This window comes from Peromyscus californicus, unplaced genomic scaffold (genome assembly GCF_007827085.1).
Source record: "Peromyscus californicus insignis strain IS unplaced genomic scaffold, ASM782708v3 Scaffold_13__1_contigs__length_99412109, whole genome shotgun sequence".
NCBI lineage: Eukaryota > Metazoa > Chordata > Mammalia > Rodentia > Cricetidae > Peromyscus > Peromyscus californicus.
In genome coordinates, this window is record NW_026294424.1 from 24785806 (window position 1) to 24805653 (window position 19848).

Here is a 19848-nt window from a genome sequence, read left to right on the forward strand (position 1 = left end):
AAGCCAGTTCATGTACTTGGGATAAGTCCTGGTCCCTCTGCCAGGGGCCCTACAAACAGATCAAGCAATACAACTGTCACCCACATTCAGAGGGCCTAGTTCGGTCCCATGCATATTCACCATCTGTCAGTCCAGAGTCTGTGAGCTCCCACTAGCTTGGGTCAGATGTCTCTGTGGTTTTCCTTATTATGATCTTGACCCACCTTACTCATGTAATCCCTCCTCCCTCTCTTCAACTCATCTCCAGGAGCTTGGCCAAGTGCTTGGCTGTGGATCACTGTATCTGTTTCTATCAGTTACTGGATGAAGGTTCTATGATGATAATTAGGGTAGTCACCAATCTGATAACAGGGGAAGGCTAGTTCAGGCACCCTCTCCACCATTGCTACGAGTCTTGGCTGGGGTCATCCTTGTGGTTCCTGGAGATTTCTGTAGTACCAGCTTCCTCCCTAACCCTCTAATACTCCCTCTGTCAAGATATCTCTTTCTTTGCTGTCCTTCTCCGTCTCTCCTCCAACTTGATCATCTCAATTCAGGCAATAGATAACCTCACACCAGCAAATCCCAAAGAAGGGAAACATACACACACACTGCCACCACCAACAAAACCAAAAATAACAAGAATTAACAATCACTGGTCATTAATATCTGTTAATATCAATGGACTCAATTCACCCACAAAAACACACAGGCTAACAGAATGGGTAGGAAAACAGGATCCATACTTACCTTTTTTTTTTTTAAATCTCTTAAGCATCTAGCATGGTATTTCTTATATAGTAAATGCTTTCATATTTTGGAATTCTGTTGTTGGGGGGCCCATGACCCAGCTCCCAAATAAATACACACGTGGAGGCTTATTCTTTATTATACTTACCTTGGCTTGTTTGTAACCAGCTTTTCTTGACTTAAATTATCCTGTCTACCTTTTGCCTCTGGGCTTTTCCCATTCTCTTACTTTTGTAAATCTTACTCGTATTCTGTTGCTGGTTGTGTAGCTGGGTGGCTGGCCCCTGGAGTCCTCCTCCTCCTCTGGCTACCTCTTCTTTCCTTTTCTCCTCCTAGGTTTCTCCTTCTATATATTCTCTCTGCCGCCAGCCCTGCTTATCCTTTCTCCTGCCTCACTATTGGCTGTTCAGCTCTTTATTAGACTATCAGGTGTTTTAGACAGGCAAAGTAACACAGCTTCACAGAGTTAAACAAATGCAACATAAACAAAAGTAACACACCTTAAAATAATATTCTACAACAGAATCCCAAGAGGCTAGCAGGTATACAGTGGTATTAAATAAATGCTTTCTAACTAGGGACTAGAGAAAATAGGCAATGACAGTATAATGATTAAGAGTCTAGGCCTCTTGGGGCTAGAGAGATGGCTTATTGTTTAAAAGTACTTGCTGTTTTCTCAGAAGACTGGAGTTTACTTTGCCCATCAGGTGTTGTAACAAATGCCTATAACTCTAGCTCCAGGGACTTGATGCTCTCTGAACGAACATGCACATACACACACACACACACACACAAAGATAGACTAGTTTGAGGCCCTGGTTGTCCCAGTTACAGGCTCTCTGCTCAGGGGCAGGTTTCTGAACTCCTCAGTTTGAAAGTTTGTGAGTTGTTGGGAGGATTAAGGATTTTGATGTTATTGTCATCCTCCTCCTCAGAACTCTAAGACTTCGACATAGCTGCTTATGATGTTCTTTGTATCATGTTCCTTCCTTCTGTGCTTGGCTTTGTATCTCAGTGTTAAAAGGGAACTTGAGCTTTTCCCAGCAGTGGCTTGGTCCATTTCTCGGTTTAAAGTGTTGGGAAGTGTGTGAGCAAACTCAGGTACCGGGTACAAACACAGTTGGGGAGTTCTGATGGCTGGTGCAGAGCACTGACAGCACGGTCACGTCTCATGCACATCAGCAGTGTTGGCGTTTTTGTAGGGATGCATTTGAGCATACATTATACTGGGAAGAAACACAAAACCCGAGAGACTTGTTTACGTTAGACTTGAAAGCTAACATGCTTGTTTCCGATGGAGAGCTCCCAGTGGATGACCTTCTGTTGCTCATGTCTCATCTGTACATGTGAAACTTGATATGCTGCAGACTTAGTGAGTTACATTCAAACAGTTTAATAGTAAAAGTGTGTTAAAACCAGTTTTCTGTTGTAGGAAGGTGTTCTTACTGTTGAGTCTTAGGATAAAGAAGCAATAGTTCCACATTTCTGAAAATCAGGTTATAAACTAATTACCAAAAGGCTTGAGGTTTTTTTTAAGGAAAACTCTATGACATTACTAGATTTGACTGCAAAAGGTATTTTAAAGATTAACAGAGGTACATACTAAATCTTAAAATGGTAAACTTTAAATGGAATGCAAAATAAAGATATGTATTAGATTTTCTTTCTATATTGGGATATGTATTTCTCAAAAATGATTGTTTGTAACTTTTTAATGTAAAATATGTTTAAGTCCAGAAACATATTTTGCCCACTTGCCTATTAACAAAATAGCTGAAATTTCTAGAAATCAGTCAGGGGAGGGAGTGAACATGGGAAGAAAAGAACAACAACAACAACAAAATGTTGCTGGCTTTCCGTCTCTCCAAATATGTTAAATTCACAAACTCTAATTAAATAATGTAGGTTGTGTTCAACTATTCTTATCATTTATCTCATAAGATATAGATAAACTATTTTACTATGTAAACACATCATTGTGAAAAATATACCCTGGTGATGTGGTTCAGAGAGCTTCTTTAACTCTGAGCCATTTTGCTGGCCTGCATGGGAATATTTTTATAAACTATTTGAAATTTAACTTCTATAGATTAAACTCCAGGTTTTCAAATTCATAACAAATGGAATACTTGAAGGAATTATATAGGGTGTTTTACGTGTGTGCGTGCGTGCTCATATGGGTGATGATACATGTGTGCATGTGTGTTAATGCATGTAGAGTACAGAGGACAATTCCCATGTTGTTCCTCAGATGCTGTCCATCTTGTTTTTGAGACATGGTCTCTTACTGGCCTCAAGTTCACCAAATAAGCCAGACTGACTGGCCAGAGAGTCCCAAGGATCTGCTTCTCTCTGCCCTCCCAACACTGTCATTTTGTATGGGTTTTAGGATCAAACTCAAGTTCTCATACTCAAGCTGTTTCCATAGTCTCCCTTGCTCCTTTATTTTGAGATGGGGTCTTGCTGCGTGGACCATGCTGTCCTGGAGTTCTAGGCACATGGCCCTCTTGCGTCATCTCTGGGTCTACAGGTGTGTGCCTCTGCCCCTGGCTTTAGGGTAGCACCCTTAAATCAGTAACTTTAAAACAAGTACAATTGAGTGTTTATTTATTCTGTGTTTATTAAGTGGGTTTGGGTGTTGTTGCACATTCCTTTCTATGAATTACTGAGTATGATTCCTGCCATTGCCACCCCTTGCCTGTTTCTGTAGTAGTTCCCATTCCAGATTGAGAAATAAGAAAAAGAAAACTGAGTTGTGCTATAAACCAGATTCTCATTTAAAGAGAGATATTAGTCTGCTTGTAGCCAAAACATAACTTCTTAGTTATGAATATTAAAGAAAATAGTGTCGGTTTTTTAAGCTCTTTTACTGATCAAAACTTAATGGAGGGCTGGGGATGTAGGCCAAGTGGAGCATTACCTGGTGTGTGGAGGGCCAGAGTCAGTGCCCAAACAGAGCAACAGTCTAATGGAACCTGAGCCTGGTGGTGCAGTTCTGTAGTCCCAGCACCTGGGAGGCGAGGAAGGACCAGGTTTGAAGTCAGCCTTGGCTTCACAGCAAGCACATGGCCAGCCTGGGCTGCGTGCTAAGACTCTGGTGAGAAGAGCAAGGTCTGAGGATAGCCAAGTGCTAGAGCTCTTCTCAGCCCGTGGAAGACCTTGGGTTTTGATTTCTAATACCAGGGGTAGAAACAAAAATGAAATCTAGATGTTTGATAAGATAACTTGAGAAAAACAAAAATTAACAAATGCAGGAGGTGGGTACCAGCCTTCAGTAAAGATGGTGACATCAGCAACAATGCTCACTAGGAATGCCATGATAGAAAATAACAAAGGTAAATTTGTTAGGATTGTATTTTGTTGGCTTTACCTGTCTTTATAGCAGCATTTTGTTTAGTTCTTGTTTGTGAAAAGATGATTATGAGGGGCTGGAAAGACATCTTACTGGTTGAGAGCACTTACTGTGCATTGTGAGGTCCTGAGTTCAGATCCCATCACCCATGGACAAGAAGGGTGAGGCCTGCATAGCATCTGCAGCTCCAGCACCAGGGGTCAGAGGCAGGAGGAAGCTGGGGTTGCTGGCTGCTAGCCAAGCTGAAAAGATAAATGGAAAAGCACAACGTCTAGATTCAGGGAGAGACCCTGCCACAAAAAACCAGGCTGACAGTGGCAGAGGGAGACTCCTGGCACTTCTCCTGCCCTCTATGCCTGTTCACCGGTGTGCTTGCCTCTTTTTATTCACTGTGCATACTCCACAGTAAACACAGACACACACACACAGAATTAGAAAAGCCGTTTCTAAAACACACACAGGCACAATTAGAAAAACAGTTTCCAAAACACACGTACGAACACACACACACACACATGTACACACATACACGTACACATACGCATATGCATACACACACAAAGAATTAGAAAAGCAGTTTCTAAAACACAGGCTTGAGTACACACACACACACACACACACACACACACAACTAATTACGAGTTTTGATCTATTTTTACTACTATAATGTGTTTATTTTTAAAAGATTAAAGGAAAAAGGTCAGTTGTGTGTACATTATCAGATACACAGTTACTAGACTTTAGAAGTCTTATGAAATTGCCATACTCTTAATGCTTAAGAAAGAGCATAAATGAGATATATTATGACTGAAACATTTTTAATCCATTACTTCATGAGAATACACTATTTTGTTTGCATGTGTGTGTCTGCATGGTCATGTGTGTGGGTGCATGTGTGTATGTCGATTCATGTGCATATGTGTGTGTGTGTGTGTGTGTGTGTGTGTGTGTGTGTGTGTGTGTGTGTGTAGGCCAGAGGTTGGTGTTGAATGTCTTCAACCACTCCCTATGCTATATTTTGAGTCAGGGTCTCTCTCTTGAACCTCACAGATTGAGTGAGTCTCTGTAGCCAGCTTGCTCAGAACCTCTGCCTCTGCTTCTGAGTGCTGGGATTCTATGTGCGCATTCACTTGGGTGCTGCAGATCAGAACCACAGTCTGTGCTGGAGCAGCAGAATCTTTATCTGCTGAACCATCTTGCGAGCCCAAGAATGTTCTATTTTAACTATTCTAAAGGAGGACAACCATCATAAATTATGAACCACCTAATGCCAAGGAATGTTGTGTAAAACTAAACCTGGAGCAAAACAGGGCAAGTGCTGAATGCACTCACCGGCAAGATGGATTAGAATTAAGCAGATCTTCTGATTCAGTTTTCAAGATGGCTTTAAGTAGATTTTGAGAATTGTTTTCTTTTTCTTCTTTACCTGTGCAGATGTTTTAACTCTATCCAAGTGTGTTAAGTCTTTTCACAGGCAATGGAAAGTCCAGGTCCATTTTATGAAACACTAACAGGGACACTTGTTGGTTAAGTAACTAACACAGGAAACCCTTTATTCTGCTTACCTCTGTAACCACTATGGCATTATTTTATTGTGGCAAAATAGCTTCCCAATGCATCACTATTGAAGGAGTCAGTGGATCAATGATTATAGTTAAACCAGTGAACCATTCAGGTCCTACTAAAGTTCCATCTTAAGAGAAGAATTACATTAGTGGCATCCTGTAGGCATATTGAAGGAAATGGCAGTAAGATAGCAACACCACACTGTCACAGGTGACCTCTTTTGGGCAATGACTACTTCGTTTACGTGGGTCATCTTATTTTCCAGCGTCTTTTTGAAACAACTGTTTGTTTGGTTTTGTTTCCAAAACAGGGTTTCTCTGTGTAACGGCCCTGGCTGTCCTGGAACTCTCTCTGTAGACCAGGCTGGCCTTGAACTCATATGCCGACCTCTTCCTCCTGAGTGCTGGGATTAAAGGCATGTGCCACCATTACCCAGGTAGAACCACTGTTTTTGAAGTGTGCCTGTGCCAGTGTGATTGGTAGGCTGGTTTCTGACACTCCTACCCAATTCTGCTTTTGTAAATGAGTTTTTGAACCTCTCTAAGGTTCATAAGTGGCCTTGAACTTCTTTAAGGCCTTACATGCTGTTGGTCTGTTAGTGTAATTATATAACTAGGCACTTCATAGACAGTGAAATCGTGTGAGATGATATTATACTTTAGCAAGAATTTATAAAAGTGGTTAAAGCCTGGTGGTGGTGGTGCATAAGGCTTTAATCAGGAGACAGAGTCAGATGGAGGCCAGCCTGGTCTACAGAGCCAGTCCCAGGACAGCCAGGGCTACACAGAGAAACTTTGTCTTGGGGAAAAAAAAAGTGAGTTAAAAATGACAGTCAAATTTGGACTCAAATGCTACATACACCCATAAGAGATTGAGAAAATAATTTAAATTGAGAAAGATTTTGGATTCATAATATATCTCTGTTGTCTTTGTTTAATTTAAAATAAGTTAAAATTCACTAATGTTACATTGTGGGTGTTGGTTATGTTTAGAAACAAAAAAGTTAACAAAACTAAAGAAACCATATAAACCATGAATGAAACCCATTAATAGGTATTGAATATAGTTTTTCGTTACCAGTATTTCTTCCTTTTAATTGTCCAGCTCTCTCTTCGAGATCATTTTAGAGGGATTCTACTGTAAACATGTATTAACCAAGCCAATCTCATGGGCTCTGTCTGCATAACCAACTAGGAGATTAAATGCCTGATCTTAGACATTTTCTTTTAAACCAAAGTCAATACATTTGCTTAATATTATCTAATGAGTTTTTTTTTTTTTTTAAACATTGAAATTAACACATGAACCAGGATTCATCTACTTGTCGGGTAGTAAGTATTCATGGAGCATGTAGTGCATTGCACTGTCCAGGCCTGGAACTAAAGTGGCCTGTAAATCAGGTAGAAGATATCTTTCTCAACCATTCATTCCTCTAAAGTGGAGGGAAAGAATAAAACTTAGTGAAACATGGTGTGATCAAAAGAAACAGATGTTAAACATAAATATATAGTATGCTAGTGAGTCTTACACTTTAGAGGTCTCCAAAAAGAATTGGAGTATTCTTATCAATTAATTAAATTGTATTTTAATAAGAAAGCTGATAAAATAAGTTTTGTAAGATGGGAAAATGTAGCAAGGCTGTATAAATCTTTTCCTGAGTTACAGCTCCCCTTAGTGGTGAGTGGTAGAATTGACTCGACTGGAGAAAAGGCTACTCCTGTAGATAAGTTATCGAGAAGTACGTTACAATATAATGTACAAGCTTACATCTTAAATTGTGTCAACATTTCATATAAAAGATGTAGTGAAGGAAAGTACTAAAGTCTCTTGTAAAATATGGATTTTGTTTGCAAGTCAGTTAATACGTTTTCTTGATTCTGAAAGGTAATAACAGAAAAAGAAGATAAAAGTTCCTTGAATTTGAAGGCATTTGGAATTGGCTTTGAGAGGTCTCAGAGTAGCAACAGTGAGAGCGGTTTCTTTTTTGTTGTTGTTGCTTTCAGGTTTTTGAAACAGTTTGTTAGTCTGTATCTTGGTGGACTCAAGGCAATCCTCCATTCTCATCTCCCTGCATGCTGAAATTACAGGCATAGGCCACCATTCCTGGCTGTCAGAGTAAACTTTTACTAGATATTAAATATCCCAGTAAGAAGAAGAAGAAGAAATCTCAAATCTATCACTCTTACAAGTCTATTGGGTACTTACACTGTACCAAGTGCTGTGTGGAATACTTTATACACACTTCTCATTTCTCATTGCAATAAACTGTGAATCAGACATGTAACTCTAAAAAACTACGGATGCACAGAGAGGTTGAAGAACCTGCTAAAAGTTCTTAACTTAAGTTAGGGTTTAATTCTGTCTCATTTTTCTCCATGGCCTTTTCCTTAATGCCTAATTCAGTGACTGCCTCCTTACGTGACAAAAGTGAAAATAGTTTAGGGGTGGGAGTGGTAGGTAGTTCATTCGGTAGTGTGCTTGCTGTATGAACACCAGGCTCTGGGACCCAAACTTGGATCCCCAGTAGAAGTGTTAAAAGTCGGGTGGGCAGCATGTGCCTGGTGCTGGGTAGGTAGAGACAAGCAGCTCTCTAGAGGTCTCTAGACAGTCTGCCTGGCCTAATTGATGAGCCCCGGACTTCAACGAGAGACCTTGTCTCAGGAAAAAAGGTTGAGAATGACCGAGGAAGATGCTTGTTGACCTGGCCTCCACATGCATGCACACGTGTGCACACCACCCACACTTCTGTGCATGCATACTGAAATAAGTAGAGATTGTAGAATCATAGAGGAGTTTTTAACTGGCCATCTTTAGCAATCGATCTGTGAGGAAACCTATTTATTAGATTAAGAAAGGTAGTCTTTTATATTTGTATTAGATTCAAAAGTTATTTGGACTAATTACTTGGCTGCTATGAGACATTGTGAAATAGTTTTAGGATTTATTACTCATCAAAATTCATTTTCCTTGAGGTAAGCTTTTTATATGTAAATTGAGATTAATTTTTATTTCTGGTCACAAAATTTTCCCAATTTTGCCTGTCTGAGTTTTCTTGAGAGTGGAAAGCTACTTATATACAAACCAAAGCTTTACGGCCAGTCTACCACTGACAAGCTGGGGTGGTAGACAAATGATTTCATTTTATTGTTGTTTTGAGACAGGGTTTCTCTGTGTAGCCTTGGCTGTCCTGGAACTCACTCTGTAGACCAGGCTGGCCTCGAACTCACAGAGATCCGCCTGCTTCTGCCTCCCAAGTGCTGGGATTAAAGGTGTGCGTCATCATACACAGCTTATGATTTAATCTTTTATAGTGTCTGCATATTCATATATAAAATGATGGGATTGATATCTACTTTGTAGATTATTGAGGATTAGAAAAAAAGGTTCTAGCCTTCTATGGAAATACAATTTTCTTTATAACTTTCTTTTCTAGAGAGCCTGAAAAAAAATAGGTCTCTAAATTAATAATTTCAAAATTTAATTTTTCTACTTTTATTTATGCTTTCCATAACTTCCAGGCCCCACCTTTAACCTAAAAATTTGACAAAGAATCTTGTAAACATCTCAAAATATTCTTGTTTCATTAAAATTTTTTACCTTTTGGTTGTAACATCTCTTTACAAATTAAGAAGTGGCTTCTAAAGTAAGTGTGCTAAGAACTCGTGAGCACCCACCACTGTACCGGTGTGCTAAGAACACATGAGCATCCACCACTGTACCGGTGTGCTAAGAACACATGAGCATCCACCACTGTACCGGTGTGCTAAGAACACATGAGCACCCACCACTGTACCGGTGTGCTAAGAACACATGAGCATCCACCACTGTACCGGTGTGCTAAGAACACATGAGCACCCACCACTGTACCAGTGTGCTAAGAACAAATGAGCACCCACCACTGTACCGGTGTGCTAAGAACACATGAGCACCCACCACTGTACCAGTGTGCTAAGAACACATGAGCACCCACCACTGTACCGGTGTGCTAAGAACACATGAGCACCCACCACTGTACCGGTGTGCTAAGAACAAATGAGCATCCACCACTGTACCGGTGTGCTAAGAACACATGAGCACCCACCACTGTACCGGTGTGCTAAGAACACATGAGCACCCACCACTGTACCGGTGTGCTAAGAACACATGAGCATCCACCACTGTACCGGTGTGCTAAGAACACATGAGCACCCACCACTGTACCGGTGTGCTAAGAACACATGAGCACCCACCACTGTACCGGTGTGCTAAGAACACATGAGCATCCACCACTGTACCAGTGTGCTAAGAACACATGAGCATCCACCACTGTACTGGTGTGCTAAGAACACATGAGCATCCACCACTGTTCTGGTATTTGTGACCATTCATGATGTAAGACACGGATATACTTCAAAATATGAGTTTGAATTGTCTTTATTTTGGATTATTTGCAATTCATCTATCTGTTCTTAGTGTAATAAAGAATATCTAGTGCAATTCAGTGTTTCCATTGTTAATCTACAATTAATATTTTGTCATGGGACTTTATAAAAAGTGTGAAATCACTCCAGTTATGTTTGGATACTTGTTTATGTTACAGATAACCCAGCTAAATTCAGAGCTAATATATTTGTACATATGAGTTTTAAATAGCTAAGTATTTTTATTCTTTTGAGTCACTGGTTTTTGAGAGAACTGAAAAAAATATATTGATAAACCAATATAGATTGAATTCATTCATTTAATGTACACTTCCTATGCACCAGACATTTTGTAAATAATATATAGTCAATTAAGACATGCACATGTTTACCAATAGTGAGGTTCATGTTTTTCCCTGATACTTTTTTTTTCTATGAAATTGAGACTGTCACATATCTACAGTATCTCCCAGATATAGCTGGAGTGATTATTTTCTTTCTTAGTGACATAAAATAATATGTCAGCTTTAAACCAAGAAAGACTTGTACTTGATGACACCTGATAGCTTGTTCTCAAGCTTACTAATGAGGGTCTAGACAGGGAATTGCGAGAAGATACCACTAGGTGTTACAGAACAATAAAGAAGGGAGAAGCCAGGGAAGATTTCCTGGAGTGAGTGGCTACAGAGTTCAGCTTTTTAGAAGAAAAAAAAAATGAAATTAGGCAAAAGACATTCTAAACAGGGAAGAAGATTCATCAGAGAAAGGGCAAGAGTTCAGAGGGGCAGAGAGTTGGTAAAAAACAGACGCAATGGAGAGAAACTGAGCTCCCTCGTTTGTGATCAACAGACATCTACTTTTTAAAAACTATCTACCCAGTGAATTGAATAGTAGGAGAGTAATTAACCAAGTTAATTGTTCTGTGTTTCCTTTGGACATCAGTGGGGGATCAGGAAGTGTTTTCTTGACGCTGTGACCAGTGAGATGAACAGTTTGGTTCCTTAGTTCCTTTTTTTTTTTTTCTTTAATTTCAGTTTACTTGATGGTACCTCCTGAAGCTTTTTTAAATGGATTGAATGGAATATTAATTATGGCTTTACTGCAGCCTTGCTTCTGAACACACACACTGCCCTGTATGCCATCACACCACACTATGCTATCCAATGCTGTCCAGAACACCTTGGCTCAGGTTCAAGACTATTATATGTTAGGAATTGCAGTGTTCTTTCTGTGTTATAAATTCACTGCTTCTATGGAAGCATAATACATAATTACAGAAAACATAGTTTTCTAACATCATTCCTTAGTGTGAAATGTCAGGTTAGTGTATCTTTGGATTGTTTGGTGCTAGGATATTTTATTTTAAACAACATTGTTTGAGTTTCTGCCTGAGTTTTATTTAAAAAAAAAGTTCAATGAATTTTGCCTTGGAAGTCTGCTCCCAATAATTTCCAACAATTTCTGAAATGACTCTGTACATATATTTATCTTTTTGCACTGTATATTTGTGTGAAGTCATGTTCTCAGCATTAGCAATTATAAACCAAAATATCTCATCAACTTTGAAAAATGTTGAAGATGCCCTACATCCTGCAGTATAAAACATTCGGCCAATTTAATTTTTATTTTAAAGGCAAATAAGCATATCAGTCACTTTAGTATTTAAATTTGCTTTCTTCTTTAGTACATGGTAAAATCAAATTTTTATCAAAGTATTTTTAAAAGAAAATTTTAATTTTTTCCAGTAAATGTTTGATTGTATACCTAGTTTTATCTCCATTCCTGGGGTCATGTAAAATTTTCTTGGAGAAAAAGGGAAAATGGAAAACAAAAAGTTTAAGAAACCCCATCCCAGCTCAGCTGTCTCACTTCCCTCATTTTCTGTTGCTCTACTAAACTATAAAAAATAAATCTCAGACATTAGCTTCTCTATCTGCTGCTCGAACACATTCAGTTGAAGTGCCAGCATGTCAGCAGGTGGTCTGTGTGTAAGTAAATTTGGGTCACTGCTGTGAACATGTCTTCCCTTTAGTTGATCTCTGGCCTATTAGACTGAAGGTTCAAAGTTGGCCATTTTGAATCTTGAGAAGTGATCTAGCACCACTGACTGAGCTGGCTGGGGAGTTGACGTGGGGCTGTTTCTTCTTACTTCTCCGTGGGGAAAAAAATGGTTGTATTAGAAGCAGCAAAGCTTCCTCTTTAACTATCTCAGTGTAAAATTTCTGCATTTAGAATAGAAACCATGGTTGACACAGGCTTTCTTGGTCTTTTAATGATGCCAGCTTTATGTTGTACGCGATGGTATGGTGGGTCACTGCAGGTAGATTAGGGAAAGCATATCTGGGAATTGTACAGAGCTTTGTGAGCCTGCCTACTCTTGTTCTGGTTAAACTTAGACAAAGCCCATACATGCATTCCCTCCACCCACAGGTTTTTGTTTTTTTTTTCTGGTGTGTATGTGTGTGTGTGTGTGTGTGTGTGTGTGTGTGTGTGTGTGTGTGTGTGTGTGTGTATGCAGTCACATGTGTGCTCATGCATGTGGAAGTGGAGTTGATGCCAGGTGTCATCTTCTGTCATTGTCCACCTTATATGTTGAAGCACAGAGTCTTTCATTTGGAACCAGAGCTTGCCAGTTTGTCTAGTTGAAGTAACCAGCTTGCTTTGCAAAGACTGGGATGATACATGGACCACCAGCCAAACACCTGGCTTCAAGCTTGAGAGGCAATTACTTACTCATTGAGCACCCCCCCTCTTAAAGATTTTATTATTATTAATTTTTTTGAAACAGTTCTTTAACTTTAAAGTTACTTAGAATGTTTGTTATGAATGTTTGTCTATACTTTGTGCCAGCAGGAACCCTAAGATTCTGTGTACCTCCATCTGTAGCTAGAGTTTTTCTGGTCCTGCCTGGCCCACGGTCAGGACAAATCTCTCTCACCTGTCAGTCCCACAGCCACTCAGACCCAACCAAGTAAACACAGAGACTTACATTACTTACAAACTGTATGTCCATGGCAGGCTTCTTGCTAACTGTTCTTATATCTTAAATTAACCCATTTCTATTAATCTATAAATTGCCACATGGCTTGTAGCTTACCGGTACCTTACACCTTGCTTTTCATGGCAGCGGCTGGCAGCGTCTCTCTGCCTCAGCCGTCACTTCCCAGAATTCTCTTTTCTCCTTGTCCCGCCTGTACTTCCTGCCTGGCTACTGGTCAATCAGTGTTTTATTTATTAAGCAATCAGAGCAACACATTTAACATACAGAGCATCCCACAGCACTTCCTCTTTTCTTTCTTTTTTTTTAAAAAGGAAGGTTTTAACTTTTACATAGTAAAATTACATATAACAAAACAATTATCAAGCAAGAATTACAGTTACAATATCTAGTCTATTTATAATATTTAGTCTATTTGTATTTGGCAGAATTAAAGAAGATATCCTATCTATCCTATATTTGTGAGTCTAAGGTTTCATATCTAACTTATCTTTTATCATAACTAAGGAAATTATAACTATCTAGCTTCAACTACATCAAAGACCTAAGAAGGATATAATATTACCTGAGAAAGGAGAGAAGGACACAAACAACTTTCGGGAGTCTTGCAGGGTAGACAGAGACAGCTGGCAACCTGGACAGTCACCTAATGTTCCTTTGTAAAGTTGGGGCATCTGTCTTCAGCCCACGGGCCTGGAGTCTCTCAGTCATTTTTCTCTGTGTCCTGTAGAATGTCTGGCAGTTTCCTCTGTGAAGCAGGAACCTGAAGGACCATTTTGCCAAGCAAAGTTCAGTGGTCACCTTCCTATGGGTCCTGCATATCCAGTCGATACATTTTTTTCAAGCAGTCCAGGCAAGAACAGTTTCTTGCCAAAATGGCTATTTTTGTCAGGAAGAAGATAAACTCCACATAGAGTGTCTTCAATGCCTATCCTCCTCTCTGAAGTAAAATGGAGCAGATATGTCTCATTGCCCAGAAAGTCTAAATTTTTAAAATATTTTAAATGCCATATTCTGTAGGTCTTTGAAGTATTTGAAGATTACCTACCTAGTTGAATTATATCTATGTATACCTAGAAAACTTAACATGACTATAAGTTTGACTATCATAGAATAATTATTAATCTGTATTTCTTAATTATCTATCACAATCTAAATGAGTTACATAAACATAATACCTCAAACAAGAATAGAAATATATACAGTATAACAAAATTAAGTTTAAACTTGTATCAATAAACTAAAATCCATATCAATGTAAAACATTTTAAACAAGTTGCTCTTTAAAAGTAGGTTCATTAATCTACCCTTTCATCCTCTCATATCTATATCATATCCCCTTTTCTTCTTTAGAAAGAGATCGCATTTATAATCAACCTGATTTAAATAAAAAATATTGGTTTTTCGCTGTCCCACACCAGAGGGCTCTTCTGATATGGGACAAAAGAAATTTTTAACCTTTTTTTTTTTTTAAAGCAATATGTTTGGGTTTAGAGAAGGAGTGAGCCAATTCCATCTCCAAAGCCAGCTTGGTATATTTGGAATTTGGGCGTAGCTTCTCTTACTACTTTCTGTTGGAGGGGGCGCTGTATCTTATGGGGACACAAAGAAAATTTTAAGATTATGGAGTAGTCCGTAAGGGTGTATTGTCTGAGCCAGTTGCCTTGAAACCGTTCTGGATGTTGGATCATCTGGGCCATGGTGTCATTGGAGACCTTTCAGGGGGTCTTGGCTGGTCAAAACTGATGTATCGTAATCTGGAACAAATCCATAGCCTCTGGCTTTCTGTGGAAACAAAAGCAGAGCCTCCTTTCCAAAGCAACAAATCCTTACATCCAAATTTTGAAGTCAAGGTATCTTTAAAATATACATATTGGCTTAACTCAACAGCTTTTATAATCAAATGTTTTTCTACAGTTAAAATCCCCAAAGACAACACAATGCAGATTCTCTGTGTGATATCCATCTTTACGTGGCTTATATTTTATACTACCTTTACTATCTCTTTAAAGACTTTATTTTTAAAAACTATTTGTTTATATAACTGCATATATTTCTTTTTCTCTCTCTTTCAAGCCTATGTACATTTATACATACATTGTAAAGCATTTAAAGTCTTGTTCCATCTGAATCTGTCTTATTGTGAACCTATTGCTTTAAACTGCAGCATTCTAAGACTGAAACGGCACTGTGGCTGCTGGCTCTACCCACCTCAGCTTCCCAACATGGCGGTGGTACAGTTTACCACCAGCTCTGGGAGCCATCAACTCTCAGAAACAGTGGGTCCATTCTTTTATCAAAGCAGCGTGTAGCCTAGAAACCTCTTTTTTTTTTTTTTTTTTTTTTTTTGTACTAGCAAAGGCTAAATCTACCACGAATCATGTTGCGCGGCTTACAGAACCGTCTGTGTAACTCAGCAGGAATAGGTCAAGCCCACATGTCATGAACCCGCCATAGAGTAGCTCAAGCCCACATGTTGCGGCATCTAGCCGTCTGTATGAGACATGAAGCAGGAACCTGGTTTTGGCTCCGTTTATTGCTTAATGTTCCATCTTTTTAACTTTATTTTTCATGTTGTATAAAACCTAAAGACTGTACATATTAATCAAGTAACATGATGTTTTGATACACGCATACATTATATAATGTTTAAATGAGATTAAATAGATCTACGCAAACATCATTTCTTTGTGGTAGAGATTTTCCAAGTTCTTGTGTCTAGCTTTTTACAGAATATACCACGTTATTGTTTTCCATGGTGAACCTATGGCCCAGCATCGCTCCAGACCTTCTTTCTCCTAACTGAAACTCAGAACTGTGTGATCAGTCTTTCCATTTCCCACTCTGTCTTCTAGCTTTCTATTTTCCATCTTGTCTGTCATTTTTGTTAGTTGTTTGCTAGCTTTATTAGGCTGTAATAATTAGAAGGATGTTTCCATTTCAGGTCTCACATTCAAATTCCTGATGTGGAGAGGGAACTTCTCATCAGAAGTGAATTGAGTTATATTTATCTGTAATTCAAAAGGACATCATCAAAATGATAGCCACGAGGTGCATTGCATACCATATCACGTAATTCACATGTCAGTTTAATTTGTGAAATGACCTAGCTATCAGATTTAAGGATACTTTAACTTGTAGCACCAAGGCACTATTTTTAAATCACTACAATGTGAGTGCTTTGGAGTTGGATTTTCCCAAATTTATCCTAGTTCATTGTGTGCAGATTCATCTCTGTGATGGTGCTTGTTCCTTACACATAAAGATAGTTTATTATATAAACATACAAGTATCCGTAATTGCTCACACATTTCATGATCTTTTATTAAATGAATACAAATAGCAGATTCTTCCTATGTAATGAGACTGTAATAATGGAAAAGATGTCTGTAGGTATCCTATTATCTGGGCATAGACACAGGCAACTTCTAAGATTAGTTTTAGGATGCTATATGTGCCTATATAGAGAGTCCTGAGCCCACTCTTGGTGGGGTAGGGAGGCTTTCTGTTGAAAGTGATATAAACAAACCTAGGGGATAAAACTTTCATAACCCTTTATCTGTAACTTCAAAATTTAAACTCTCCATATAAAGTTATTTTATTTGAAAAATTTCTTTGAAACTCAATTTGGTGGCAAAATTTGATTGGACTAGAGATGAGTTTTTTTCATTGTATTTAAGTCACTTAGAGTGAATGCTTTTTCATTTTGTTACAGAAATATTAGTATGTTTGTTTGTGGGAGTGTTTTGTAGTGTATAGATAGGTGTTGTATCTGCGATTCTGTTAGAGGTAATACTTGAGCGGCTGAGTGGCTTGAGCAGAGGTCTGGAGGCAACTGAGACTGTAGCTCCCACATGCAGCAGCGTTTGTCCAAAAGGTCACCTTCTTGAATATTTCATGTGAACAGTGGTTGCTGTTTAGGCCTATAGTGGCTTAATAGACATTTAGTTGAATTGTATAATAAAGAATTTAAAAAATTACTGTATTGTTTCTATGAACCCACTAATTTACACGGCATATATGATGAATAAGAGTAGAAAGGAAAGAACTGTGTGTGTGAGGATGTGTGTGTATGTCAGTGCATGTGAATATGTAGGTATATGCACTTGTGTATACACACACACACATACACACACACACACACACACACACATATATATATATATATATATATATATATATATATATATGTGGCATGTGACTTTTGGGGGTTGATATCTTGTATCTTTTCTTAACCACTCTCTATCATATCTTTTGAAACAGGGTCTTTCACTGAATCCAGAGCTCACTGTTTTGGCCACACTGGCTGGCCAGTGAGCCTCAGGGATCTGCCTGTCTCTGCCTCCCACCCCAAGCCAGCTCTGGGGTTATATGAACACCCTGCCACATTTGACATGTATGTTGGTACTGAGGATCTGTATTAGTCGGGGTTCTTTAGAGGAATAGAACTGATGGAATGAAAAAAAAATATATATACATATAATGAATTCATTAATTCACATGTCAGTTTAATTTTAATATATAGTCATTCATTCTATCAGATATATGTTGTATATATCATATATATATCACATATATATGTTGTATATATCATATATATATATATATGATATATATTATGTTGGTGGGCAGATTTATTAGAGTAATTTACAGACTGTGGTCCAGCTAGTCCAACAATGTCTGTCTACAAGCAGAAAGTCTAAGAATCCAGTAGTTGTTCAGTCCATGAGGCTGGATGTCTCAGCTGGTCTTCAGCAGATGCTGGAATCCTGAAGAAGTTGGTGAAGGAGTGGATTTGCCATTGAGAGTAAGGCAAAGAGCCAAGGCGTCCTTCTTATGTCCTTATATAGGCTGCACCAAAAGGTGTATTCAATAGTTTCCATTCCAGGCCCACCATTTGTTAGTAGCAGTAATGAATTCTGATTCTAGACATGCCCATTTTGAAGAAGAGAAAACAGGAGTCATGAGAAGACTAAAATCTAAGTTTGCATCTCTTGTACACATGGTTCAAATCCATGTCTGAGCTCAGAGCCTTGCTTTCCCCATTTTCCAAGGTTTTGCCAGAGTTTCCTCTTTAATTACTCTTAACATTAAGGAAGCAGGACACATATCTCCAAAGACCTAGAAAATACATATGAAGTAGCACAATCAACACAGCAGTTTAGGGATCTCACTTCATGTGAACTGCAAGGGGAGGCAGTTTTTGAGTACAATATTTTAATAGATTCTTACTGTATTTCTTTGAAGATCAAAATGAAACAGATTTCTTGGAGTTATGGAAAAACACCATGGCCTTTTACTTTCTTGTTTCTATCAACTAAATAATAGACTAAACTCTAACATTTATATTGCAATGAATTTGATGGCATGTGATTTGTTTGGTTATTATTGAGCCAGGGTAGCTGAGTGTAGTGTCTTGTAAATTGCGAGAACCATTTAGTTTATTATTCTTGTTTCCTGCTAGCTGCATTTAAATGTCTTTATATGAAAGAGAGAGATGTGACCAAAGTTGATTTCAATTTTATTTTTTTACCAACTGGAGGGAGGAAGCTGATAAACAAGACAGTCAGCTATTCAAACATACCTCTAATGCTGCCTCAGACATGTTTGAAAGCAGCAGTACATTTGAGCAATTTTTACATGTTTATTCATAGAAACTCAGCAGTGAGAGATCCAGCACATGAAAGACATTAAGAGTCTGCATGAGGTCTTCCCCCATGGAAGCCAGTAGAGAGCAGACACTGACAGTTGTTTTACCATTGGGTCCTAATGGCACATTGCACTTTTAATAGAAAGCATTTGTTTTAAGATTTTTTGGTTTGTTACTTTTACTTGCCTCTCTGTATTTGCTCAGTATTCTGTAACTTTAACACGCCTTGTCTTACAGTAAGGTGTATGTATCTTGGCTTTCCGGTGTTCTGCGATGCCAGCCACCATAGAACACTGGTTTATGTGCTGAGGTCTTCTGCATAAGTCTTTGCTCAAAGACAGCAATAAAGTAAATTATAAAAGACAAACCAGAAATAACAAAACTTAAACAAATTTCATTTTTTTCTAGTTTAGTCCTTTTTGTAAAAATGTATTTTCAAATGAAATAGAATTACATCACTTCCCGCCCTCTCATTTGTACCACCAACCTTTCCCATGTCCTCCTTGAGAGTGGGAGAGTTGGTAGCCTCTCTTTCTTTGATGACTGTTGTTACCTATATACGCATGTGTATGTCCAAATAATAAAATCAATGTGCTGAGTCCAGTTTTGTTGTGTGTGTGTGTGTGTGTGTGTGTGTGTGTGTGTGTATGGTTTCAGGGCTGACCACGCAGCATTGGACAGCAGTGAGTGGGCTCATTCCTGGAAGAGGCTAATTCTCCTTCTCCCAGTATTCAGTAGTTGCCTATAGTTCTTCACTTAGGAGTGAGATCCCACAATTTTTTCTCCTTCCTAGGTTAGCATATCCATTGCTATTGCCATTGTTCTGATCTTGGCTATGGAGAGACTTTTTCACAACAGACTTCTTGGTATTCCTGCTCTTTGAGTCTTTCCACTCCCTCCTTCATGATAGGCCCCTAAGCTGTAACTGCAGGAGTTTGCGATGTGGGTTCATCCACTGTGGTTTTCTATGATGGTCACTGCAGTTGTGATGTGGGTCCATCTGCTGTGGTTTCCTGTGATGTCTCCATTTGCTGTAAAACTTTCCTTGTTGGGAGGGAGGGGTAAGCTGTACTTATCTGAAGATATAAGGATGCGATTTAGGATGTGGTAAGGAATTATGCTGGTCTAGCAAAGAACTTGATTTCTCTAAATT

The 19848-nt window shown here is 38.7% G+C and overlaps 1 protein-coding gene across 9 annotated transcripts in view; it reads left to right on the plus strand.

The window, feature by feature from the left end:
* Ehbp1 (EH domain binding protein 1) overlaps positions 1 to 19848 on the plus strand; it is a 288954-nt gene that overhangs the window by 55906 nt on the left and 213200 nt on the right. The gene's annotated exons all lie outside the window — the stretch shown is intronic.